This window comes from Callorhinus ursinus, unplaced genomic scaffold, assembly GCF_003265705.2.
Source record: "Callorhinus ursinus isolate GAN/ISIS: 27379988/994484 unplaced genomic scaffold, GSC_fseal_2.0 scaffold10, whole genome shotgun sequence".
Lineage (NCBI taxonomy): Eukaryota > Metazoa > Chordata > Mammalia > Carnivora > Otariidae > Callorhinus > Callorhinus ursinus.
The window spans coordinates 60,258,533-60,286,096 of record NW_027397072.1 but is presented as its reverse complement, the minus strand read 5'-3'; the positions used below and the strand labels follow the sequence as shown (position 1 = coordinate 60,286,096).

The 27,564-nt window shown below is 41.3% G+C and overlaps 1 long non-coding RNA gene across 1 annotated transcript in view; it reads right to left on the bottom strand.

Annotated features, from left to right (window-relative positions):
• The window catches only part of LOC141373616 (uncharacterized), an 80,483-nt gene that overhangs the window by 22,120 nt on the left and 30,799 nt on the right, over positions 1–27,564 (bottom strand). The window contains exon 3 of the long non-coding RNA XR_012379817.1: positions 17,974–18,045. This is a non-coding gene — a long non-coding RNA (uncharacterized lncRNA). The remainder of the gene's footprint in view (positions 1–17,973; positions 18,046–27,564) is intronic.

Below are 27,564 nucleotides of genomic sequence, written 5' to 3'. Positions count from 1 at the left end.
GCTCCACTCTCCTCGCAAATGATCGGTGTTTTCAGAGAATTCGTTTTTTCTGGCTTTGGAACAGCTTCTTAATTGAATTCCTCCACCTTTAGTTTAACTTAGTCTTGATTGTGTCATCTACCCCAGTGCTAGACCAAAGAGTTAAAGGATCAGAGGAGACTGATAAGCCTTTTAAGGGCAGGGAGGTATATTAATTGTCTATGCAAAGCATACTTCAACTCAAAAACTCTAAGAGCAAAATTAAAGCACCCTGACATTTGAGATTCCTAAAGACAAGCACTCAAAACAATGCACAATACTGGACTAAGCCACACCCAGGATGGCAGCCCCTTTCTGTTGGTTTCCCCTTTCTCCATACCTGTTAGGGTGTTGACAATCGCTCAAAGGACAGTGAGTGGCTTTATCAATTCTTTGAGGATGTTCCACTCAGTAGCCAGTGGAAACCCCACTGTTAAGCATCTCTTCCTATACCTCATAAACCACAACCACATTGTCTTTATCACTGGCTCTGAACAAACTCTAAAATAACCCTTATGAAAATACAATATATATAATATATATCATTCAGAGACTAATAAAGTGAAAGAATATTCCTAGAGAGTAAGAAAAAATATAAACAAAAACAAAAAACAAAATACCTCTGCTTACTTAACTGAAGCATTCTTCAGCTTCTGTAATTGCAAAATATGTTTGACTTAGCAGCTCTTTCTGCCCATGGATCCTGTCCTCATGCTTTAATAAAACCACCTATTTTGCACCAAAAAAAAAAAAAGTTTGGTTTAACCAACCAAATTCTGTGCTAGATCCAGGGAAAAGAAATATATATCACAGGGCGCCTGGGTGGCTCAGCTGGTTAAGCGACTGCCTTCGGGTCAGGTCATGATCCTGGAGTCTCCAGATCAAGTCCCACATCATCGGGCTCGCTGCTCAGCAGGGAGTCTGCTTTTCCCTCTGACCCTCCGCCCCCCTCATGTGCTCTCTCTCTCTCTCAAATAAATAAATAAAATCTTTAAAATAAAAAAAATAAAAAATAAAAAGAAATATATATCACAGACACTAATAGGGCCTATAAATGGAAAAACAACTAATTCAGTGTTACATGTTTAATAAAAGCATATGCTAGGTACAAAAGTAGCCTAACTGAAGGAGTGACTAATTCTGTGAGGTTTATGCAGATGAGGGTATAAGAAAAGGTTTGACTGAGGAATGATGTCCATTTGAGGGGGTATCTGAAACAATGAATCATAAGCAGAAATGTTAAAAAAAAAGCTCATGAGGTAGAGATTAATAAATGATTACAAAATGCTGATTGACAACACAGAAGAAATTAAAATATAAAGAGGTACAGAATCCTATTAGTTTTAAATTGGCAGCAAAAGATTAGTTGAAAAATGGGGTGAAAGGGTAGAGAACTCCTTTTACTCAAATCTTAAGTAATATAGAAATTAAAATAAGAGCCCTTTAGAATTACACTCCAGGCAAAACCAGCGTTGTTATATCGGTATATATTTCTCCAGGTTATGTATTTGGAACTGACATTGTTTTCTATAAAAACAGACTCCCCATATCTTGTCGCTTCACTATACATTGAAGCAGTACAGGAAATGGTTGAGTGTGCTGGCTTTGGCGGTCTGGTGTTGCCTGGGCCAGAATGCAGGATCCACCACTTCCCACTTGGGAAGTTACTTCTCTTTATCTCAGTTTTCCCCTCTGTAGAATAGGTCTATAACTTTACCAACTGTCACTGGAGATTTTATTTTATTTTTTTTAGAATTCATGGCTTTTTTCCCCATGATTCTTTTTTTTCTTTTTATTTGAGAGAGAGAATGAGATAGAGAGAGCATGAGAAGGGGGGAGGGTCAGAGGGAGAAGCAGACTCCCTGCCGAGCAGGGAGCCCGATGCAGGACTCAATCCCGGGACTCCAGGATCATGACCTGAGCCGAAAGCAGTCGCTCAACCAACTGAGCCACCCAGGCACTGTCACTGGAGACTTTAAATGTCAGAAGGGACTTTTTGTGCATGGGAAAGAACCCAAAAAGCTGCTTGTTTTTTAATTGATATTTAAATTTATTAGTGTTATAAATTTTAAGCCTAGCTGTTATTAAGCATGTAAACACAAATCTCAAATTCATTTATAAATCTATCAGTTTTATGTTAAAAATGAAACACTTTCACTTGTTCTTTGCTTAATGTTCAGTGAACTTATTAATTTGACACATTAAACTTTCTATTTATTTTTTTTTATTTTTTTTTTTTAAAGATTTTATTTATTTATTTGAGAGAGAATGAGATAGAGAGCACGAGAGGGAAGAGGGTCAGAGGGAGAAGCAGACTCCCTGCTGAGCAGGGAGCCCGACGTGGGACTCGATCCCGGGACTCCAGGATCATGACCTGAGCCGAATGCAGTTGCCCAACCAACTGAGCCACCCAGGCGCCCTAAACTTTCTATTTAAACACTGCTATAAGTGTGATAGAATTTTCTTAAGCATTACATATTAAAGTAACAAAAGCATCCAAATCCAACAAACCAAATTGTCTTACACATTTGCACTGTTTATAAACTTAATTTATTAAATTCCCTTAAAATATGTCAAATTCACACATTGCTCTCTGATTGTTTCAGGTACTTTATGCCCCTAACAAGGGAGATTTACACTCTAAATCATCTTGGCCCATTTTCTGCCCAGTCCAGAGCACTTACGGAGTATTCCTATGAGTCCTCCTGAGCACTGAAAGGACACTGGTTAGAAGAGTGGGCTGCCAGCCAGACTGCTCTGCTACTGACTGGCTGTGTGACCTTGGTTAAGTCATATAACTCTTTGTGCCTCTGCTTTATCACCTGAAAGTGGGGGTAGCAACAGTACACAACTCCCAGAGTCGTTGTGAGCCTTACCTGAGTTAGTGCATGCAAAAAACTTAAAACAGTGTCCGGTGGGTACTAAGTGCTCAACAAATGTTATGGTGTTAGTGTAAAACTACTAGATCAAATTCTCTTAGGCATCTGTGCAGCATAAAGATCAAACCAATACATTAGGTCAAATTCACTTAAGCATTGAAATACTCACTACATCCCTAATTGGTCAAATCCTAAATATTTCAATTAAAAATCAACCTAATGTCAGAGTTTTTCCCCAACCTATAAGGCTTTCTAAAATATTCCAAGTAACTTAAATACAGAGAATACGTACACAAGCAATACAGTGAGTTAAAAGTTTGTTACTACAGCTTGTAAATAGAAGGTGCCATTAAAATGATGTTAATTTCATCAGCATGTATATGTTAATAGGGCTGCAATCATTATCCAATGACATTGTCCAAGGAAGAGAGCAGGAGATTTATTTTGGCACCGTTAATCTGATATGTTCAGAGTTCAAAGACGTGAGATTGGGGTTATGGTTTGGGGGTTTTTGGTCAAAGATTCCAGATGGGGGAAGGTTAGGTGGGAGAGGAAGGGGTGCATCTTCTGAGGGTTCTACCAGGTCTGCCAATTAACAAGCTGGCAGACCCAGCTTGTAATCGCTGGGAACTTGTAATAGCTGGAAACTGCCTGCCATGTGGTAGGAACTCAAAGCAGTTCAGATGGGATTTATTTTTACAACCTGGGCATCATCTATCCCTTCCAAGTTTTACCTTTGCCTGATTTTTATGGTAACCACCTTCAACTTTTCCCTGCTAGATTTGAGAGGATGGAATTTTGTACTTTCCCACTGGAGAGTTCAGCTGATCTCTTTGCTTTTTGAAGTTAATTAAATTCTTCACCTCTTTTATATTTACTTTCTTATCTGTCAAATAAACAGATAAGTGCCATTATAACACAGTAAGCCTTAAACGAAATTTTGTAAATCACAATGTCGGGTATATAGTAAGTGGTCAGTAAACGTTAACTATCATTATGTGGTTATTTTTTCAACTTTTTTTCTTTAAACATTTTCACATTCTTTAAATATTTTATTAAAATGCAAAAGAACAGTGTCTTTCAATCAAAACTCAAACTTGTACTACCTTATGGTAAGACACTGTGTTAATTTCTTATTGCTGTTACAACAAATTACCATAAACTCAGGGACTTAAAAAAACCCACAAATTTATTATCTTACAGTTCTGGAGGTCAGAAATCTAAAAAGTTCTCACTGAACTAAGATCAAGGTGTTGGCAGTGGGCCGCATTCCCTTCTGGAAGCTCTCAGGGAGAATCCATTCCCCTGCCTTTTCCAGCTTCTAAAGGCCACCTGCATTCCTTGGCTCATGGTCTTTTCCTCCAGCAATAGTATCACTCTGACCTCTGCTTTTGTCAGCATATTTCCTTTTCTGACTCTGACTCCCTCTTTAAGGACCCTTGTAATTTCTCTGGGCTCACCTGGATGATCCAGGATAATCTTCCCACCTCAAGATCCTTAATTTAATGATATCTGCAAAGTCCCTTTGCCATATAAGGTAACCTATTCACAGATTTCAGGAATTAGGACCTGGTTGTCAGGAATTAGGACCAGCCATTATTCAGCCTGCCACAGATACCATTCCTGAAATTACTGATGATGAAACCAAAGTTGGCATTATGTATCAGCAAAAGGATGAAAAAAGATTATTTCACTGTCCTTTAAATAGACTTTGGCCAAATGCTAAGAGCATTTGAAGACAAACCCTTTGGCTATTTGTTTCCTTAGAATTGGGCAAATTTTTAAATATAAAGGGTTCTGAGTATCTTCCAGGTATTCCAGGCCACATAAATATTTATATACAATACCATCTCATCTCTCCAGAACATGGCAACATGTTCCTAAGCTGCTAAAACTTAGGAAGTGCATATGCATGTACATGTACACACACACACACACACACACACACACACACACACACACACACGCTGTCCTGAGTAGCTAAAATAGCTGACAAAAAGTCATACCAAGACTCCCGTGTTTCACTCACAAGAAAACCTTAGACTTACACTCAGATCCCACCACTTGACATATAGTTCTATTAAGCCTATCTTATTTCTAATCCTTGGCTGACTTGAAGTAGGAAATTAGAAGGACAAGAAAAAAAAGCTCTACGCAGGTACACTGACAGAACCAAGAAGATCTTAAGAAACATATCTCAGTCAATAATGTGCCTTGTTTATATGACATAGTCAAATGAAATAAAATTGTACTAAATCTGTGCATTCAAGTCAAGAAAGGATGGTGGGGAATGAGAGGTGTTTTCAGTAGAATCTATTAGTTCTCAAACCTTTGGCCAAACACTACTTCTCTGAGTTTTCGCTTCTTCATATATACATTTTAAAAAAGACTATTTAGGGGCACCTGGGTGGCTCAGTCGTTAAGCGTCTGTCTTCAGTTCAGGTCAGGATCCCAGGGTCCTGGGATCGAGTTCCACATCGGGCTCCCTGCTCCGCGGGAAGCTTGCTTCTCCCTCTGCCTGCCACTCTCCCTGCTTGTGTTCCCTCTCTCGCTGTTTCTCTGTCAAATAAATAATCTTAAAAAATAAAAAAATAAAAAAAGACTATTTGATGTCTAGACTCCTGTTTATGATAGAATTCTATGATTTCAGGTGACAACAATAGCTTGTCAACAAGGAGACAATCAGAAGTGCTATGTATTCTGGAATGCACTTGTTTATTATATTTATTACAATGACAACTACTACTATGAATCTAGCATTTTACCAGCACTTAAACACCTTTGTTGTCTCGGACAGTTAAGAGTAGAGGCAGGCAGGCAGGGGCGCCTGAGTGGCTCAGTCGTTAAGCGTCTGCCTTCGGCTCAGGTCATGATCCCAGGGTCCTGGGATGGAGCCCCGCATCCCGCTCCCTGCTCAGTGGGAAGCCTGCTTCTCCCTCTCTCACTTCCCCTGCTTGTGTTCCCTCTCTCGCTGTGTCTCTCTCTGTCAAATAAATAAATAAAATCTTAAAAAAAAAAAAAGAGTAGGCAGGCAGGGCAATGTGCTTCAGTAGAGCAAAGGCATCACTTTTTCACACCCAGAACAATAACTAATATTTGATGCTTTAATCTAACCAGCAGTTAATAAACATGTGCCAGGCACTGTGTTAGGTTCTAAGTCTTCATGAGAAATGAACTTATTTTCATGTTTTGCAGGACAGGTGGAACACAATAACTAAAGCAAAATTTAAAAAATGTATAAAGGTTTTGATCCAGAAATTCTTCCCACAAGCTGTCCAACAGAAAGTTTCATGCAAGTGCTCAAAGATGCCTTATGCATATTGTTTGTAACAGTAAAACACTGGAAATGACCTACACGACCATCAACAGAATGAGAGAGACCTATACATACCAACACGAAAAGATGGCAAGACACAGTCCTGGATGACAAAAGAATGTTGTAAGACAGTACGTTTTTCTTTTGTTGATATACAGATATAAGTATGTGCAAAAAAAAATCTCAAGGATATATAACAAAGTATTTTTTTTTACAACAAAGTATTAATAAGGAGAAGGATTATGGAGATTTTTTTTCCTTTCTACATTTTTTTTACAATGTTCACTTAAAAATAATGAACATCACACAGGAAAAACCTCAAAGGTAACACAAATAGAATAATACAAAATAAAAGGCAAGAAATTAAATAATAAGTTTTAACATTGTTTTTATGAGAAAGTGTTGAAATGTTATTTCAAACAACATGTTTTCTAAGAATTTAGACGAGATAAGGTGTTTCATCTGTGGTTTTCTAACCCAGTAGCTAGAAACTGAACTTTCACTAAGTTTCCCCTTTGTTCATTTTGGTTGGTTATGGCTTTCACTAAAGCTTTTCACCTGAGCTTGCTCTTTAAGAGCCCTGAATTCAGAACACAGGATAATAGTGAGTGCACACATGCCAATTTGTTTACCACGAGTCTCTCAGAGGAAATCATGTGCATCTGTCTGTTTACTTTTCCTTGGAACCTAGAAGGTCACCTCTAAAAATAATCTTGCTCAGTGTCAGAGCTTCCGTGACACAGAGGTACATGCCTCACATGCTCTCTGCAGTTAGTGCCCTATGCCAGGCGTATCCAGTTCCCAAAGGACTGAGACCAGAGAAGGAGGGGAAAGCAGCTGCCAGCTGAGCTGTCCAGTTACTAATTTAATTTAATAATGGGCACAAAGGAAGCCCTTCAAAAAACAATACACACTTTTTCTCATGACTGTCACTCTACACTAATGATGTTGAACATTTAAATGTTCAATGTTGGTTGGCTATTTGTATTTCTTCTTTTGTGATATTCTGAAGGAAGCATGAAGAGATTTTCTCAATCAGAGCCCCTGCTATGGTTATTTGATTTTGCAACGGGCACATTTGGGCTGCCTAACCAGCCTTTATCTCTTCTGGTAAGGCCCTGAAACTCTGGGCAATCCTGAGAAACTATGTTTGTACCTGGGGAACATGCTCCATTTGCCCTGGCCTCCACCCCATTCCACCCAGCTTGCACCTTTTCAATAACGCCTGCTGGGCTGGGACCCATTGTGTGAGTGGGGAAAGTGAGGGGAGAGAGAAATCAGTTAGAAGTCTGCTGTACAAGTCAGAAATACTGAAAGGCCAAACTAAAGACATTGGCAGAAGAGAAATGAATAGAAAGATGGTAACTGAAGAGTTGGAATCTATGGAATTTTATAGCTGATTGGATCTAGGGTGCAAAGAAGTTCCACACGTTCCAGAAATTTCCTAGACTTGTGCCATTATGGAGGAGATGTCCCATACTGGACTCTGAACACATCATCTTCTGTCTCTCCAGGGACCTCAGGGCAACAACTGTTTTGCCATCTATCTTCAGTTGGTCACTTTCACTGATTCCTTCCCATTTAACCCTGTTCAAGAATCTCTCACAAACGGGACACCTGGGTGGCTCAGTCAGTCAAGTGTCTGCCTTCGGCTCAGGTCATGATCTCAGGGTCCTAGGATCAAGTCCCACATCAGGCTCCTTGCTCAGTGGGGAGCCTGCTTCTCCCTCTGCCTGCTGCTTCCCCTGCTTGTGCTCTCTCTCTCTTTCTGACAAATAAATAAATAAAATCTTAAAAAAAAAAAAGAATCTCTCATATTTAAAAAACAAAACAAAACAAAGCAAACCTCTCCCCTTGAGAGGTGGTGAGAAGAATAGGCTACTAACATCCTCATCTTAAATGTAGGGAGTCAAGAAATGCTGTGATTAATGGAATGAAAATAGAGTTTATGTAGGTTTTGTGGCCAGTGGATGGTGACACAACCACTTTGGATGATAAAGAAGAGAGAGGTATAAGTGAACTAAATTCTCATTTAGCATAGCAGGAAGTTAATAGATAATGCCTAAGGTTGATAAATCAAGAAACAGTCATTATGAGGTTAATTAGTGATAAGGAGGTACCATAACACAGAAGCAGCTCTAAGTGGTTGCCTCTGGACTGGCAAAGAATGGCTCAGAGGATTGTTGCTTTTTTTTAACCATTTGTATGTATTTCTTTAATGAGGTTTTAAAAACTTTTTTTCCCCCTTTTTTTTCAATATGGTAAAGAGAGAGGCCTTAAAAAAAATCCTCCCTAAACTTAACATCTCACGGCTTACCACTGTCTCTCCTCTTCCTTAAGATATATTCCTTTTTTTCCCTTTTAACTAGGCTCCACACATTGGGCTCAAATTCACCACTAGGAGATCAAGACCTGAGCTGAGATCAGAAGTTGAACACTTAACTGACTGAGCCAACCACGCACCCCAAGATATATTCCTTAATATATAATAATAGTAGTAGTAGCTAACATTTACTGAATTATTGTTATGTGCCATGCACTGTGCTAATTGCTTTACTTTCACCATCTTGTTTAATCTTTACAGTGAACTTACTGCAAATAGATATTTTGAAGGAGTTTTTTTCTTTTCTTTTTAAAAGTTTTATTCATTTAAGTAATCTTTACACCCAACGTGGAGCTCAAACTTGAAGGAGTTTTCTATGTTCACCATCTACATTTGCTTACCATCCAGTCTTCCCTCAGCCCACTTCAGACTGTCTTAGATTGCTCTCAAAAAGTGCACGCATAACCTCCCTACTATTGAAACTAGTTATACTGTCAGCATCTTTACCTCTACTCCTATCCTCCCTTTGCTTCCACAAGACTACACTTTTTTTGTTTTTCCTCCTGCTTCTCTGGCTTCTTCTCTGTCTCCTTTAAGGTCTTTCTTCTCCTACTTAACTCCTAAATGTTTGTCTCAGTTCCTTCTTCAACCTGCGTTTCCTCTCATTTTATATCTCTTTGGAGTATTCATATACTCCTATTGCTTAAGTTACCACCGATGAAACTCAAACCTCTGTCTCTACCCCAGCAGTTCCTTCTCCTGAGCTACAAACCCATAGACCACTGTCTATCAGACATCCTGATTTGGGTGTCCCACTGGCACCTCACCTCCACGTCTCAAGTGAAATGCATCAACATTCCTTCATACTTGTCCTTTCTTGTGTATCTCTCACTCTTAATGACTGTACCATCCACATAGTTGCCCACTTCCAAATATGAATATTATCCTTGATTCCGTAGCTGCCTTCCACATCTAATAACATCTAATCAACCACCAAGTCCCATGCAGTCTCCATCCTGGATTTTTTTCTACCCCTCCTTATCTAGGGGCCATTACCTTAATTTGCACGGTCATCATCTCTTACCTGGACTGTGGCCGTGGCCTGTTAATTGGTCTCCCTGCCTTCTCCTTTTTGGTTCCCTCTAGAGTCCATTGGCTACCTTCCAGCCAGAGTGATTCTTTCTCATATGCAAATCTGAACCTGCTTCTCCTCTGCTAAAAGGATTTAATGGTTTCCTGTACCCTCAACCTAGATTCCAGCTGGCCTTGATCACCTCTGTCTCACGCCACCTCTGGTCTGGCTCCTGCCACACTGAACTGCTTGCAGCCTCCCAACTCTCTCTCCCCAGATTTCAGGCATTTGCTCTCACTACTCCCTCTGCCTGAGATCATGCTTCCTACCCCAGTCTCTTCCTTTGTGATTCTTACTAGTCTTTCTTGATTCAGCAGAGATATTTTCTCTTTGGTAGCAGCTTTTTCTGACCCCAAAGCCTGAGTTAGGTTCCCCTCTGCACATTCCCATTGGATCCTATCATAGCACTGCCACACCATTGAATTTACCTGTATCTTTTCTGTCTCTCTCACTAAATTGCAAACTGTTTGGGGGTAGATGGTATATTACCCATCCTGGCAGAAAGCATCAATTCATTGAATGAATTATGGGAGGTGGCCCTATGGATTGGAAAGAAAATGGAGTCTGGATTCAGACAGACCTAATTTTGGTTTCTTCTTCTTCTGAGTCTTTTTCTCCCCCAGATGTAAAATGTAGACCACAGTTCCTTCCTCACAGAGTTGTTGTGAAGATTAAAGGAAGTACGTAGCACAGGATGTGGCCACAGGAGCTTGGAGTCGGTGTGTGTTCTCTTCCCCCACTGACAGCAACCTGGGAACCCAGTTTGAGGGGAACAAGGCTGAGTTCAGAGGTGGGTCGTGAGGAAGGAGGGGCCAGCAGGGAGCAGTAGGTTGAGCCTGAAGCTGAAGTGGAAGCTGGCAGTACAGATTTGGGAGCCATCAGTTTAGGAGAACTGAGCTTAGGAGTAAATGAGATTGTGCCCGGGAAGGCTCAGGCCTAAGGAGCAGTAAAGAGATTTGCCTTTGAACAGGAGGAGGAGGAGAAGGAGGAATGTCTGTAGGATGTTAGAGGAGAACCAGGATGAGGAGGGAGAAGCAGCAGTGTCACACACTGCAGAGGTAGAGGAGAAAGTGCCCCTTAGCTTGGACTTAATGAGGTCAGTGATGTCCTTGGAAAGAGTGTTGATGACTGCTTTGTGTGGTTAATCATTTGTTCTAGTTCAGAGTAGAAAGTGTTGGGGGGGGCATGTAGGACTTGGAGTTCTAGAGCAAAAGCCATCTGAACAGATAAGGGGGAGGGAAGAGCTGAAGATAACAGTAGCAGCAAACAGTGTTCATAAATTAACCACAGGGCTGAACTGGGGTGCATGCCAATACCCAGATGCTCAGGCCCTTCCCTACTTCTCACTAACTCCTGCCCTGCTTAAGAATACCAAGGAATAACCAGGCATGGATGGCAGAGAGTGGTGGAGACATGTACAAAGCATATATAGAGAATTAGTTTTTTAATAACTACCATTTATTCTTTTTTCTGTGTGACAGGCAGTGTGCTAAATGTCTTGTGCACATTACCTCTCTTACTACTCACAACAATCCTTTAAAATAGTCACCAATTTATTAATGAGAAAACTAAGGCTCAGAGAAGTTAATTAACCTGTTGGAAGTCAACCAGTAAGTGATGAGCTGAGATTAAAATTGGGATCTTTGACTCCAGAGTCCTTGCTCTTTACTGGCTTGAAGGAGGCGGGGGGGATGGAGTAAGAGAAGGGACCTGGAGAAGTCAGTTTGAGAGTCAAGGGAGAGGCATCTCAAGGCTTCTGGAAAGTTAAGGAATCTGTTTTGTGTACATAACCTACTTCTCTGACTCTGTATGGCTAAGTAGTGAATTAAGTTTACACTAAAGGCCAGAACCATCTCGACCTGCATAGTCCCATAACACTTTCTGCACTGGTGGAATGTTCTCTATCTGTGCTAATATGGTTGTCACTAGCTACACATGGCTAATGAGCACTTGAAATGTGGTTACTGTGATTGAAAAACCAAATTTTAAATTTTATTTAATTTTAATTTAAATTTAAAAACTGATACTTGATTTAGTTATTGGAAAATTTTAAATATGTTTTGAACAGCTTAGTCTATCTATGAAACTACTCTTTCCATTTAAAATTTTGTGAAATCTAAGTACAGTGAGCATCTGAATTGTTATTTGCTAAACATGTAATATACACTAGATTTCAAAGACATATCAAATAAATTAATGTAAAATAGCTTATTAACTTTTAATTGGCTACATGTTGAAATGACAATATTTTTGATGATGGTTTAAATAATTATATGTTTAAAATTAATTTCACCTGTTTTCAGAAAACAAATTTTAATGTGGCTACTAGAAAAATGTTAATTAAATGTGTGGCAAGCATTATATTTCTGTTGGACAGCCTTGTTCCAGAGGCAGGATCCTGACACTAACAGAAGTTTCCATTAAGTGGTGGGTTTGGAAGGCCTTTCCCTGCCTTTTACTACTCTAGGTCTCTCCATTCTTTCTTCCCCTCCATTCTTCTCACCCTTCAGGTAGGGAAGGTATTAATTACCCAGTTATACCCCTCCAGAGTGTTCAATTTTAAAAGACAGGAGAGGTCATGTGGATGTTTCACATGAAGAAGTGACTCACTGTCATTGTATTTCAAGCCTTGGTGATGAAGGTATTTGGCCTTCTAGGAGTCTCTGTTGATAGGTACCAGTGGCATTCTTCAGGATTGTCTCCACTTACATGTTCTGACCATATTAGTACTCATAGTTGTCAAACCTTGAACCCCGGTTTTCTGGTTCCAAAATGTGTACATACAGAAATTATCAGTTCTGCTTATGTATATAGTTGACCCCATATCTGGGAGGGATATGTTCCAAGACCCCCAGTGGATGCCTGAAACCACAGATAGCATAGAACCCTATATACTATGTGTCTCCCTATGTATACATACCTATGATCAAGTTTAATTTATAAATTTGGCACAGTAAGAGATTAACAATATTACAATAGAATAATTATAATATACTGTAATAAGTTATATAAGTGTGCATATGTGTCTTACTCTCAAAATGCCTTATTGTACTGTATTCACCTTTTTTTGTGATAACTGAGATGATAAAATGCCTATGTGATAAGATGAAGTGAGGTGAATGACACAGGCTTGTGACCCAGCATTAGGCTACTATTAACCTTCTGATGATTGTCAGAAGGAGGATCATCTGCTCGCATGGGTAACTGAGACTGTGGAAAGCAAAATGGGAGATAACGGGGGACTACTGTAAAGCTACTCTCCCTATTCCCCCCTTTTTTTTTAAGATTTTATTTATTTATTTGACAGAGAGATAGAAGAGCACAAGCAGGGGGAATGGCAGAGGGAGAGGGAGAAGCAGGCTATGTACTGAGCAGGGAGCCCGATGCAGGACTCAATCCCAGGACTCTGGGATCATGACCTGAGCCGAGGGCAGACGCTTAACCATCTGAGCCACCCAGACGCCCCTACTCTCCGTATTCCTAAAAACATGCCTTTCTGAGAAGTTGAAGGGATCTGCAGCTGCAAACCTGCTTGCTCAGGCCATAAATCAGAGCTGTCATCACTACATGAGAGACTAAAATGCTAAAGATTGTACATCTCTAAAGTTGGCTCTCTGGAGCCCTTATTAAAAGAACATGTGGAGGGCGCCTGGGTGGCTCAGATGGTTAAGCATCTGCCTTCGGCTCAGGTCATGATCCCAGGGTCCTGGGATCGAGTCCCACATCGGGCTCCCTGCTCCTTGGGAGCCTGTTTCTCCCTCTGCTTCTCTCTCTCTCTCTCTCTCCCTCTCTCTCTCTCCTCCTCTGTCTCTCATGAATAAATAAATAAAAAAAAATCTTTGAAAAAAAATAAAAGGACATGTGGTGGAATCCCTTATTTATTTTTTATTTTAAGATAAAGTAGCCTTCATTTCTTTATATGTAAATTGGGGAAAACAATAGAGGACATTAGGTTAGACTCATTGTTGCTGAGAAGATTAAATGAATTCAGATATGTAAAGTGCTTAGATCACTCTCTGGAACATAATAAACCCTCAACTCTATCAATGTTAACTTTTAATATAAAATAGGTATAGGATACTACTCCTAAATGCCAGAATCTCTTAGGCGATCACATATCATGGATATCTGATTCCGATCAGATTATTTATTGGAAACATACTAGAATATCTTACCCAATAGAAGGAAAAGGTTAAAACAATCAAACCTAGAAGAGTCGGATACAGGTGGACCTCAAGCAATTGAATTCTGCAGGCACTCTCTGTCTCTTGTCTTTGAACTTCTCTGTGTGTTGACTTCATTCTTATTTACTGTGGATGGGCTTCTTCACATGGCCAGAAACCAATAACTCCAGAGTCTACCTCTTACACCTTCCCCACTAGAGAGACTCTTTTCTCAGTTACAGTTAAAAAAAAAAAAAAAGAAAAAAATCCAAGGGAAGGACTATGAGTGACTGCCTATCTTCAGTTAGGCACTCATCCTTAGACCAATCAACTTTGGTGGTGGGAGCCAGGACATAGAAGAGCATGGTTGCTCCTTTTGGAGCCCTACAGTTGGGGTTTGGGTAGAGAAGTTCCCAAATGTAAGAGAGAGTGTTGAGCACATGCTCAATCACTGGCTAGGGCTGGTTGAGGAAAAGCCTGGCCTCAGCTCAAAAACTACAGCAGAGCCCAAAGGTGCTGCAACCTGAGGCTGTCAGTTAACTGCTCCTCTTGCAATTGCTCACTAAGTTCTTTCTTGAAGGGACATTTGAACAGCACACCCATCCGTGGTTGCCACAGCCCACCCTTGTGCCACACAGATTTACTTCTCTCCACAGATCCAGGGAGCAGCTGCTCCACTTGGAGGGGTCTGAGCTTTTGTTAACCATATCCTTCTTAGGCCGGGATTGCTGCACTCGTCCATCCAAGTTTGCAATTCAACAATAAAGTGCCAAGAGGCACCCACGTGGGTCACCTGAATTCTACACATATTCTTCCCTGTCCCCATCGTGTAACAGAAGCCCTGCCTCTACTTGCTGATCAGGGACAATGACCTTTGCCAAGATGGTGACTCTTCTTGCCTGCTGGCCCCTAGACACGGGAATCCAAGGTGCCCAAGTAGCAGCCACAGCTTGTAGTTCACTGTGCCCAGTGGCAAGAGTGCATCCCCTTATCAGGCCCTCTAATCCTGCAGAGCCCAGAGTTGCAGGGATGGACAACATAAAATCTTCCAGTGGGTCACTGGAGTGATGGTAAGTGGACTCCCTCCTGCTTCCACTTCTTGATTCCTAGGCAACAGTTTTCTTCTTCCCAGGAACACAGTACCATTTAGAAGCCTCTGATTCAGTGCATAGACTGCATTCCGGAGGAGTGCCCAGTCATTAAGAGTCTTATCTCCAAGGTAACATTTCAGTTATGCTTTCAGCAGGTCATCCTACCAGGTCAGCAGCTTCTGGATGCTGCAGTGAATCCCAAGGTCATGGCCCCATATCCACACCTCCTGTGTTCAGAACAAGGTCCCCTGGTCAGACGCTGTCCTGTAGTATTCCATGCCTGTGGATCACTCTGTGAGCCCCTGGAAAGCGGTAATGGCTGCAGCTCTTGAAGACGGGAAAAGCAAATCCATATTTGAGTAAGTGTCTATTTATGTGAGAATGAATCACTGTGTCTTCTGGGGTCCAAGGGGCCCAGTTAGTCTGCTTATTACCAGTGGGTCTCCTCAAGGAATAGAGCCATATTATGGGCTGAGTGTTGGTCTCTGTTGCTGACAGGTTAGATATTCAGAGGCAGTGATAGTGAGGCCAGCTTTGATAAGTGGGAGTCCATGCTTTTAGGCCCATATGTAGCTTCTGTCTCTGCTACCATGGCCACTCCACTCATGTGCCCATTGTGCCAGTTCCAATGACAAAGCTTGCACTCACAATTGAGCTGACCCATCTGTAAATCAAGGTTGGACTTTTTCCTTCTGCTTCAGCTGATTATACTGGATGGCCCCAACAGCCACAGGTATGAGCTGAGGAACACTAGTGCCCTCATCAGGTCGCTGTGTCCCAGTAAGTTATGTGGGGATTTAAGGGTAATTATCAACCTGGCAGCCAGAAGAGGAGGTGGGCACAGTTCCTGGTGTGTGTGTGGGGGGGAGGGGGCATCTATTGTCTTGAGGAGAGGCCTCTGCAGTGTCTTCCTGCACAGGGAGAATCTGTAGATTCTGAAGGTCCAGGAAAGACTGCAGAGCCAGTATCTTTGAGGGTATCCACCCAGATGTTCCCATCCCATTTCAGGGTCCCACGTTTTCTCAACCAGGGCATAACAGACTTGCTATGGCAGAGCATTCCACTGTTTGGGGGGCTCTTAACAGTCAAATCCTGAATTTGGTCCTGGGTTCTAGCTTTTCTACTTTATAAGCTGCCAAAGAGGCCTGCTGGCTCTCATATTTAGCCATAACTGTCTGTTAACTGCCCTCCCTTTCCAATTTTTCTTCTGTAGGCTGTCAAGGCAACTGTTTAATACCCAGCCAATTCCATTATCCTTATGTGTAGTCTCTCCCTTCCCTGACCGCCTGCATTTAAAAGGGTTTGAATCAGGGCGCCTGGGTGTCTCAGTCAATTAATTGTCTGTCTTCAGCTCAGGTTATGATCCCAGGGTCCTGGGATGGAGCCCCACGTTGGGCTCCCTGCTCAGCAGGGAGCCTGCTTCTCCCTCTCCTTCTGCAACTCCCCCTGCTTGTGCTCTTTCACTCTCTCTCTCAAATAAATAAATAAGATCTTAAAAAAAAAAAGGAAAGGGTTTGAATCATCTCACCAGGGCATTCTCCACTGGGATGTCACTCCCAAGTCAAGACTGGTGATATTTTTAGCAACTGGACAACCCCTTCTATCTGAGTCTATCTGTGCCCATATACTACTTGAATGGTGTCCTCCTAGCCAGCAGGGAGGTGTGTGGTCCAGTCCCCAAACTGAGCTTGTCATTGCAGACCACTTCCAGTACCATGTGTGTTGATGGGTTCTCTGGGCAGCAGACATCAAGGCAGAGTTAGAATTGCAAGAGATTTATTGCTGGTAACATCTATTAAAGGAGTAAAGGAGTAGACAGGGTAAATCTTTAGACCATGATGCAGGTTTGACAGCTGGGAAAGGAGAGGGGAGAGAAAAGAGGACTGAGTAGGAAGAGCCTCAGACAGAGTAGGAAGAAGCTCTGAGAAAATCTTGGCCAGCTCATAGAGGGGGCCCATGTTGGGCAGAAATGTCCAGGCACTAGTATCTATACCATGCTCAGGCATTGACAGAGAGCTTTCTGGGAAGAAAGTGGCCATGATGTGTAGTAACTAGAAGAAGGCAGAAGAGGGCTTCTGGGATTCTAGTAATTATCTGTTTCTTAGCCTAGGTTTCATGTACATGTGTTCATTTTATAAAATTTTATCAAGCTTACTTTTATGTATACATGCTATCTTTTTATTTTTAAAAAGTCATAGGTCTCTGCCTTTGGCCTCTAAATAGTCTTTTTTTTTTTAAAAAAAGATTTTATTTATTTATTTGACACACAGAAAAAGAGAGAGAGAGAGTGCACACGAGCAGGGGGAGCAGCAGGCAGAGGGAGAGAGACAAGTAGGCTCCCTGCTGAGACCTTACCTGACTGAGCCACCCAGTCAGCTCCTAAAGTGGTCCATGTTTTTAAAGTTTTTTTTTTCTTTATTAGAGAGAAAGAAAGTACAAGCAGGGGGAGCAGCAGGCAGAGGGAAAGGGAGAAGCAGGCTCCCTGCTCAGCAGGGAGCACGATGCGGGGCTTGATCACAGGACCCCGGGATCACAACCTGAGCCAAAGGCAGCCGCTTAACCGTCTGAGCCACCCAGGCACCCCATGTGGTCCATGTTTTTAAGTAAGTAATCTATCACTCAAGGTTCACATTAAGCATCTACAAAGAGCAGAACTTGGGCTAGGTCTTTATGGGGATTTTTTTAAGGCGCTTAAGGGAGTGTCTTACTTTGAGAGTTTATCTTCTTCTTAGAGAATAAGTTGCACACAGAATTAGAGAATTAGCCTATAATCAACAGCCAGGTTACCTTTAGGGTAGGGAATTAAAGCTTATTTATCTGTGTACACTCAGAATCTTTAATGTCACCAGGAGTATGATATCGGAGTTCCTTCTATATTAGTCAATCAAGTAAAAGAATGAATTAATGAATAAATAAATTTAAAAATGAATGCTGGATGAGTACAAGACATTTGAGACTAGGGAGTAGCATGGGATGGCTACAGAACTGGCAATATCATTCGTAATTATGTTTCAATTACAATCTATAAGGTGATGAGTCCTGAATCCTCACCTCTTTCATGAGTTTCAGAAAAACATTTACAACAGCAAACTTGATATTGACACATGGATGTTTCAAGGGCACCTGCAACAAAACACATTCCAAAAAAAATTTCTTTTAAAGATTTATTTATTTGAGAGAGAGACAGAAAGAGCATGAGCAGGGGGAGGGGCAGAGGGAGAGGGAGAAAATCCTCAAGCAGACTCCCTGTTCAGTGCAGAGTCAAAAGTGGGGCTCTATCTCATGACCCTGAGATCATGACCTGAGCCAAAATCAAGAGTCAGACGCTTAAATGATTGAGCCATGCAGGCACCCCAAAATACTTTCAAAATTGAACTCATTTTTCTTCTAACCCTGTTCTCTTTCTCCTGCTGCTAATGTCACTTAGACAGAATCTGAGAAGTCTTTCTAGACTTCATCCTCTCCCTCAGTCTTCACATTCAATTTGTTATTAAAATCTTGTTATTTCTATTTCTTCAACTGCTTTGGAATTTGATTTCTCCTCCCTCTGATTTCCTTCCTTCTGGCCACTCTTCCTTGTCATTGTCAAACTGATTTTTCTAAAATGTAAATTGAACCATGCTTGTTTTCCTTTATATTGTCTCTTAGCTCCTCACTGTTATAGGATAAAACCCATATTCCTTGATTAGCCTGACTTGAAACATCTTCCACAATCTGGTCCTGTCTATGTTGCTTACCTCCCTACAAAGCTGGAAGCTCCTGGTGATTTGGAGACTTATTCTCCTCATCTTTTTCATTCCAGTGCCTCACAGTTTAGGGAACCTAATAAACTTTTCCTAAATGAATAAATGAGGAGATAAGACCCAAACTGGGCTTTGCAGATTGGGCTGCCTGGATAAAATATAGATAGAAAGATCTGGATCCTTCAAACAAATATTGGGCTACTAAGCTGAGCTATTAGTAGAGATTCCTTGTCATTTTTTTAAAAGATTTTTATTTATTTATTTATCTGAGAGAGAGAGAGAGAGAGACAGCGAGAGGGAACACAAGCAGAGGGAGTGTGAGGGGGAGAAGCAGGCTTCCCCCCTGAGCAGGAAGCCCAATGCAGGGCCCGATCCCAAGACCCTGAGATCATGACCTGAGCCGAAGGCAGGCACTCAACGACTGAGCCACCCAGGTGCAGTCATTAATTTTTGTATCTCCATGACCTGCCAAGTACTTGACACATACGAGGTATTCAATATATATTGGATTAATTAATAAATTAGTGAATGGTATTATGTATTCAGCCACAAAACAATATTTCTTTCAGGAAATGTAACGCTCAATTAATTACAGAGCACATTATGTGAGGAAGAGATGAAAAGTCCATTAAGTCTTTGTGAAGAGGCTACAATGTTGGCCTGATATCGGAGCAAACAGACCAGGTCTCAAGCCAATTTAATCGAGCAAGTAAATTCCTTATTGACCAGAATATGGACCTACTGTTAGAGAGGACACCTGTCCTCCTAAGGTCAACAGCTCCAGTATTAGTTTATTAACTGTAACCAGATCTGGCTACAGATGCTGCCAAAACAGGGATATCCCAAGGTGTTGTTACTGGATGCTAATTACCTCTTAGAGGCTTTAAGTCTTTCAAAATGAAGACTGTATGCTCAAATAAGTCATAAATATTATTGGAGTTTCTATTTCCAGCGAACAGTTAAACTCATATTTTTTATAGCTGGGATATGTAATGGACATGCTGGCATTTTAATACTTATATTGAGGTTCAGAAGTCAAATATTTTACAAGGTCCTAGGAACTTATTTGCAAAGTAGTATGTTATGAAAAATGACCCTGGTGCAACACAGTCACTCCCTTTGGAGAACTCACAAGTAAATTTAGTTAGTTAAAGCTTCTGCCAGCATGACTGTAGCCCAGAGAGTAACAAGGATATCTCCAGTTGCCAGTTGCTCTTATCTGCTGCTTCTGATTCCTAATTTGGAGAAACTCCATTTTGCTGCAGGTTCAAGTCTCTGGGTTATCTTACTCCTGGACATTTCTGCAAGTGTTGGATTCTCTGGAGCTTTCAAGGAAACTCAGTGGTTCATGATATAGAGCCTCTCACTCAAAATACAAAAGGGTAAGCTGGTTAAAGTATCAACGGTCAAGACTTTGTAAAGCTTTTTTTTTTCTTTTTTTCTTGACAGGAAGAGTATTAATTGACCTTATCAATTAGATGAGGAGATTAAACCTAATAATAACCTTGACTAGTCTTCCCTCACTATGCTGGACTGTGGCAAAATGCTTTCTACTCTCATGCCACATGAAATGGATTTTCCTGCTTCTAGTTTAACTGGCTAGAAACTTCAACAAATAAAGCTTACATTTTAAAATGAGATGGTTTTCTTTGACCCTCTGGGACAGAGAATGGATACATGACAAGGATGGAGGCCAACTTACATCCTAGTCAACAAGAGGCTTAGAGCTTTAGGGAAAGATTTCTCCAGAGATGAAAGGTTGTCATTTACAGTTCTCTAAAAAATTAATACGGCAATTTGATTTTTAATACTTCTGCAATCTCAGTGTAGTGACTTTTCATAGCCCTGAGCTATGTGTTTAAATGCACTTCAAAATGTCAAAGTGGGCCTCTACACATCACCCCTTCCTGCTGTTTCCAAAATGGTTTCTTTCTTAATTATCTGCAGACTTACAACTTCATTTGAAAACAACTTGAAATGCTTCTGATCAGTTGTAAGCAAAGCTGATCACTTGCTGCCTTCTGAAAGTTAGGAGCAAATGCAGCCTGGCTGGAGTTTGTAACCTATGAATATTCATGGCAGGCGGGATTGCCTAGTGGTTAAGAGCACCAGCTCTGGAATCTGGTAACCTGTGTTTGAGTCCTGGGTCTGTTACTCACTAGCTACAAGACTTGTGCAAGTTCCTTCAACTCTCATCAGTGAAAATAGCACCTACTGAGCATAACATAGTGTCTGGGACAGTTGTAGGTGCTCGGTAAATCTTATTAGCAAAAAGAAAATAAGCATCAGCATCAGCAAAACATTGTATCAACGAGACTTTGTACTAGGTCCTGAGGATACAACAATGTGTAAGATATGGGTTGCATCCTTCCCAGGCTGACTGGAGAGAAGGGATATATACAAACATACTGAGTGAGTGAAAGGAAGATCTGTCGAGGAAGAAAGACAGGTGCTTGGCCTTGGTGGAAGGGCAGAATCCAGATATGCTGATGACAAGGGTGGGGGCATTCTCAAATCTGTCACATTGCATAAATTACTCTTCTTGTCAATCTCAGTGAACCCATCTGGGGTACCTCAATGACTAAGAATTCATGGGGCAGGAAGGTAGGGGGACTTAAAAGGTTATTGGCTTTTTTTGAATGTTTTCAGTTTGGTCATTTGAAAACTAAGATTTGTTGCTATTTTAAAAATACTTCTTTTCCTTAAGTAAATGAAATATTTTGTCAAATGTTGAACAGAAATAATTCTCTGCCACAACAAAATAAAAAATTATGTATGTGCCATATTTTGGTTTCTTTGGAGATAACATAAACAGATATGATCCTTGGCCCTGAGGTACAGTCAAAACTCTGAATCAACCAAGTTTATTTATAGTTTAATAAATCATGCTTAAGGAAAGGTGTATAGTCCAAATTCAGCCCAGGGGAAATATGTGAGCTTGACTAGGGTGGTGGCAACGAAGAGGGGAAGAAGTGTATACATTCAAGATTTTTATAGACAACCTATTTTAGACATGCCTTATTGTAAGGAAAACAAGGTAGCAGATAATATTTTCCAGAAGACTCTTCTCTAGAGACAACAAAGGTATTTGGTACTCTATTGTAACCAGAAACTTTATGAAAAGGTAGTAAAATAATCTCCAAACACTGACATGTTAGGGAAAGAACTACTGGAATGTCTCTCTCTTTCATTCTTTAATTCGTTAAAAAATGTATTGTGTTTCCTACTATGTGCCATGCAGTATGTGTTAGGTAATGCACATGTGGTTGTGAACAAAATAGATATGTTTCCTTCTCTCATGGAGCTGGAAGAAGACAGGTGATAAACAGGCAAATAAATCCCTATATAATTATACATTCATCCATCTATGCATTCAGGAACTAATTATTGAGCACATATTATGTGTTGGGGAACATTTTGTATTCTCAGGATAAAATGATGAGCAAAGGTAGACCATCCCTGTCTTAATGGAGCCTACATTCTGAGGTAGGCAGCTTACTCAGTCACACCAAAAAAGGTGAAGTTGTAACTATGTAAGAGCTATGAAGGAATATACAATAGGGAAATATGACCTCACAAGGAAGTCAGAGGAAGCTTCCCTGAGGAAATGAAGAATGGATGGAGAACTGAGGGATAAGGAAGACTAAGCTGGCAAAAGGAAGGAGAGGAGAACATTCACAACACAGGGAAGAGCATGTGACTAAGGCTATGGTCTGTCTTAGAGACCGAGAGACTGTGAGTGTGGCTAGAAGAGGAAGAGTAATCCACAAAGGAAACAGAGAGGGAGCAGCTGGAGGTGAAGGAACAAACTCAGAGAGTACTGGTCATGGAAGCCACGGGAAGACAGTGTTTCAAAGACGAGGCCGTGGACAAGAGTCAAATGCTGCTGAGAGGTTAAGAAATATGAGAACTGAAAATATCCCCTGATTTCACAACATGCAGGTCATTGGTGAGCCCAGTGGAATGATGGGCCAGAAGCCAGAATGGAATGCTTTGAGAGTGAGTAGAAGGTGAGGAAATGTAGGGAGCAAGAGTATAGATTAAGAATTGCATTTGGTCACATGTAATGGATCCTGATGACGGTTGCTTAACTAAATAGGGTTATTTTCCTCATATAACAAGAATGACGGAGGGAGACAGTTAAGACTGGTGCAGTGACTCCATGATGTCACCAATGTCCTAGAGTCCTTCTTTATGCTCTGTCATCCCCAGTATGTGGCTTTTTTTCCCATTGTGCATGCAAGATGGCTGCTAACTCTCAACCCAGTGTTTCAGATAGGCAGAAGAAAGAAACATCAAGGGGAAAGGTCTGGTATCCATTCCAGGAAAGCAAACATTTTCTGTAAATCTTCAGCTGACTTCAGCTTACTTATCATTGGCCAGGACTGTGTCATATGGCTACTCCTAGCTATAAGGGCAGCTGGGAAATGTAGCTCTTCAGTTTGAATCATTATTGTTCCTAACAAAATCAGTTTCTATAGCAAACAGGGGAGCTGGATATTGAGAAGGCACCCATAGCAGCTACATAACATGTACAAATCATATGTTGAAAAAGTGTGTCCAAAAGGGAAGATTATAAGATGATAGTTGGAGGTGGATGTAGGATTGAGTGACCTTTTAAAAAAATTGGGGATGACTTGAATGTATTTAAAACTTGATAAGAAGGGTCTAATCAGGAGAGAGAAAGTTTGAACATACAAGAACAGAAAATGATAACTGACAGTGTAATGTTCCTTAGAGGGAGGGAATGGAATCTAAACAGAGAAGAGGGGTTAACTTTATTTATTTATTTATTTTAAGATTTTATTCATTTATTTGACAGAGAGAGACACAGTGAGAGAGGGAACACAAGCAGGGGTAGTGGGAGAGGGAGAAGCAGGCTTCCCGCTGAGCAGCGAGCCTGACGCGGGGCTCGATCCCAGGACCCTGGGATCACAACCTGAGCCAAAGGCAGACGCTTAACGATGGAGCCACCCAGGTGCCAAGGATTAACTTTAAAGAGCAATAAGGATGGGCTCTCTGTTGTAACAATAGGAAGGAGGGAAGTAGGCTTATATTTTATATTGGGAAAATGGGGCTTCTATTTCTTCTATTGCATAGGAGGTAGGTTTGCTATTGCCAAAGAGGGTAGAAGGGAATGACCAGAGCTTTGAGAAGTTTGAGACGCTGAAGGCTGAAATTACCGTTGTGGGGCAAAACTGACTCAAATATAAAGGGCACAGCTTTTATTGCTATGGGTTTGCCGCCAGAACACACGTGTTATGAAAACCACCACTCAGCCTAAACCAAAATGGAAAGGAAAAGTCTCACATCAACATCGTCATCATTGGACAACTAGATTCGGGCAAGTCTACCACTACTGGTCATCTGATCTACAAATGTGGTGGGATCGACAAAAGAACTATCGAAAAATCTGAGAAGGAGGCTCCTGAGATAGGAAGGGTTCCTTCAAGTATGCCTGGGTCTGGATAAACTGAAAGCTGAACATGAACATGGTATCACCATTGATATCTCCCTGTGGAAATTCAAGACCAGCAAGTATTATGTGACCATCACTGATGCCCCAGGACACAGACTTTATCAAAAACACGATTACAGGCACATCTCAGGGTGACTGTGCTGTCCTGATTGTTGCTATGGGTGTTGGTGAATTTGAGCATGCCCTTCTGGCTTACACACTGGGTGTAAAACAACTAATTGCTGGTGTTAACAAAATGGATTCCACTGAGCCACCCTATAGCCAAAAGAGATACGAGGAAATCATTAAGGAAGTCAGCACCTACATTAATAAAATCGTTTATAACCCTGACATAGTAGCATTTGTGCCAACTTCTGGTTGGAATGGTGACAACATGCTGGAGCCAAGTGCTAACATGCCTTGGTTCAAGGGATGGAAAGTCACCCATAAAGATGGGAATGCTAGTGGAACCACGCTGCTTGGAACTCGGATTGCATTCTGCCACCAACATGTCCAACTGACAAGCCCTTGCCTCTGCCTCTCCAGGATGTCTACAAAATTGGTGATATTGGTACTGTCCCTGTGGGCCAAGTGGAGACTGGTGTTCTTAAACCTGGCATGGTGGTCACCTGTGCTCTAGTCAATGTTACAACTGAAGTAAAGTCTGTTGAAATGCACCATGAAGCTGTGAGTGAGGCTCTTTCTGGTGACAATGTGGCCTTCAATGTCAAGAATGTATCTGTCAGAATGGGAGAAGATATTTGCAAATGACATATCAGATAAAGGAGTAGTATCCAAAAACTATAAAGAACTTATCAAACTCAACACCCAAAGAACAAATAATCCAATCAAGAAATGGGCAGAAGACACGCACAGACATTTCTGCAAAGAAGACTTCCAAGTGGCCAACAGACACATGAAAAAGTGTTCAACATCACTCAGCATCAGGGAAATCCAAATCAAAACTTCAATGACCTGCACCTCACACCAGTCAGAATGGCTAAATTTTTTTTTAAGATTTTATTTATTTATTTGACAGAGAGAGATACAGCGAGAGAGGGAACACAAGCAGGGGGAGTGGGAGAAGGAGAAGCAGGTTTCCCACAGAGCAGGGAGCCCGATGCGGGGCTCGATCCCAGGACTCTGGGATCATGACCCGAGCCGAAGGCAGACGCTTAATGACTGAGCCACCTAGGCGCCCCCAGAATGGCTAAAATTAACAAGTCAGGAAACAACAGATGTTGGCGAGGATGGGGAGAAAGGGGAACCTTCCTACACTGTTGGTGGGAATGCAAGCTGGTGCAGCCACTCTGGAAAACAGTATGGAGGTTCCTCAAAAAGTTGAAAATTGAGCTACCCTATGACCCAGCAATTGCACTACTGGGTATTTACCTCAAAGATACAAATGTAGTGATCCGAAAGGGTACATGCACCCCAATGTTTATAGCAGCAATGTCCACAATAGCCAAACTATGGAAAGAGCCAAGATGTTCATCAACAGATGAATGGATAAAGAAGATCTGGTGTGTATATATATATATAATGGAATATTATGCAGCCATCAAAAAACCCAAAATCTTACCATTTGCAATGACGTGGATGGAACAAGAGGGTAGTATGTTAAGTGAAATAAGTCAATCAGAGAAAGACAAGTATCATATGGTCTCACTGATACGACGAATTTGAGAAACAAGACAGAGGACCATAGCGGAAGGGAGGGAAAAATGAAACAAGATGAAACCAGAGAGGGAGACAAACCATAAGAGACTCTTAATCTCAGGAAACTGCGGGTTGCTGGAGTGGTGGGGGGTGAGGGATGGGGTGGCTGGGTGATGGACATTGGGGAGGGTATGTGCTATGGTGAGTGCTGTGAATTGTGTAAGACTGATGAATCACAGACCTGCACCTCTGAAACAAATAATACATTATATGTTAAAAAAAAATAGTAGGAAGGGAAAAATGAAGGGGGGGAATCAGAGGGGGAGACGAACCATGAGAGACTATGGACTCTGAGAAACAAACTGAGGGTTTTAGAGGGTAAGGGGGTGGGGGAATGGGTTAGCCCAGTGATGGGTATTAAGGAGGACACATATTGCATGGAGCACTGGGTGTTATATGCAAACAATGAGTCGTGGAACACCACATCAAAAACTAATGATGTGGACGGCTCGGTGGCTCAGATGGTTAAGCTTCTGCCTTCGGCTCAGGTCATGATCCCAGGGTCCTGGGATCGAGTCCCACATCAGGCTCCCTGCTCGGAAGGGGGCCTGCTTCTTCCTCTCCCTCTGCTGCTCCCCCTGCTTGTGCTCTTTCGCTGTCAAATAAATAAATAAAATCTTTAAAAAAAATGATGTAATGTATGGTGACTAACATAATAAAATTAAAAAAAAATGTCTAGCCTACTCCTATGATTGAGGTACCTGTATAGGAAGGTCTGGTAGCACCCATTTTGTCACATTGGAGAAAGTTTACTTGGGTTCTCAGGGAAAACATCCTTGACTTTGGGGCTTTAAAATTGAGTACAGGAAAGACTTAAGGCTGTATGTTAAGATTCTTGAGACAGGATTTATTTCAGCTTTATAGTACAATAATCTGGTGGATAGGGTTTCTATATAAAGAAATCCTGAAGCTACTTAGTCCTTTATTCTAACTTCAGGCCACAGAAGAAAGTTTTGTATGTAACCTTTGTTATTGATTTATGAGTGAATGTTAATAATGTTATTGGTTTGTAATTAAAATATATTTAGAAAAAAAAAAGACTTTCTGTCAAAGATGTTTGTTGTGGCAATGTGGCTGGTGACAGCAAAAATGACCCACCCGTGGAAGCAGCTGGCTTCACAGCTCAGGTGATTATCCTGAACCATCCAGGCCAAATCAGTGCTGGATATGCACCTGTGCTGGACTGTCACACAGCTCACATTGCTTGCAAGTTTGCTGAGCTGAAGAAGATAGATCGTCGTTGCGGAAAAAAGCTGGAAGATGGTCCCAAGTTCTTGAAATCTGGTGATGCTGCCATTGTTGATATGGTTCCTGGCAAGCCTGTGTGTATTGAGAGCTTCTCTGACTGTTCTCCTCTGGGCTGTTCTGCTGTTCCTGACATGAGACAGACGCTTGCTGTGGGTGTCATCAAAGCAGTGGACAAGAAGGCTGCTGGAGCTGGCAAGGTCACCAAGTCTGCCCAGAAAGCTCAGAAGGCTAAACAAATATTATCCCTAATACCTGCCATGCCAGTCTTAATCAGTGGTGGAAGAAGAGTCTCAGAACTGTTTGTGTCAACTGGTCATTTACGTTTAATAGTAAAACACTGGTTAATGATAATAATGCATCGTAAAATCCAGAAGGAAAGGAGAATGTTTTGTGGACCATTTGGTTTTTTATGTGTGTGGCAGTTTTAAGTTATTAGTTTTTAAAATCAGTACTTTTTAACGGAAACAACTTGAC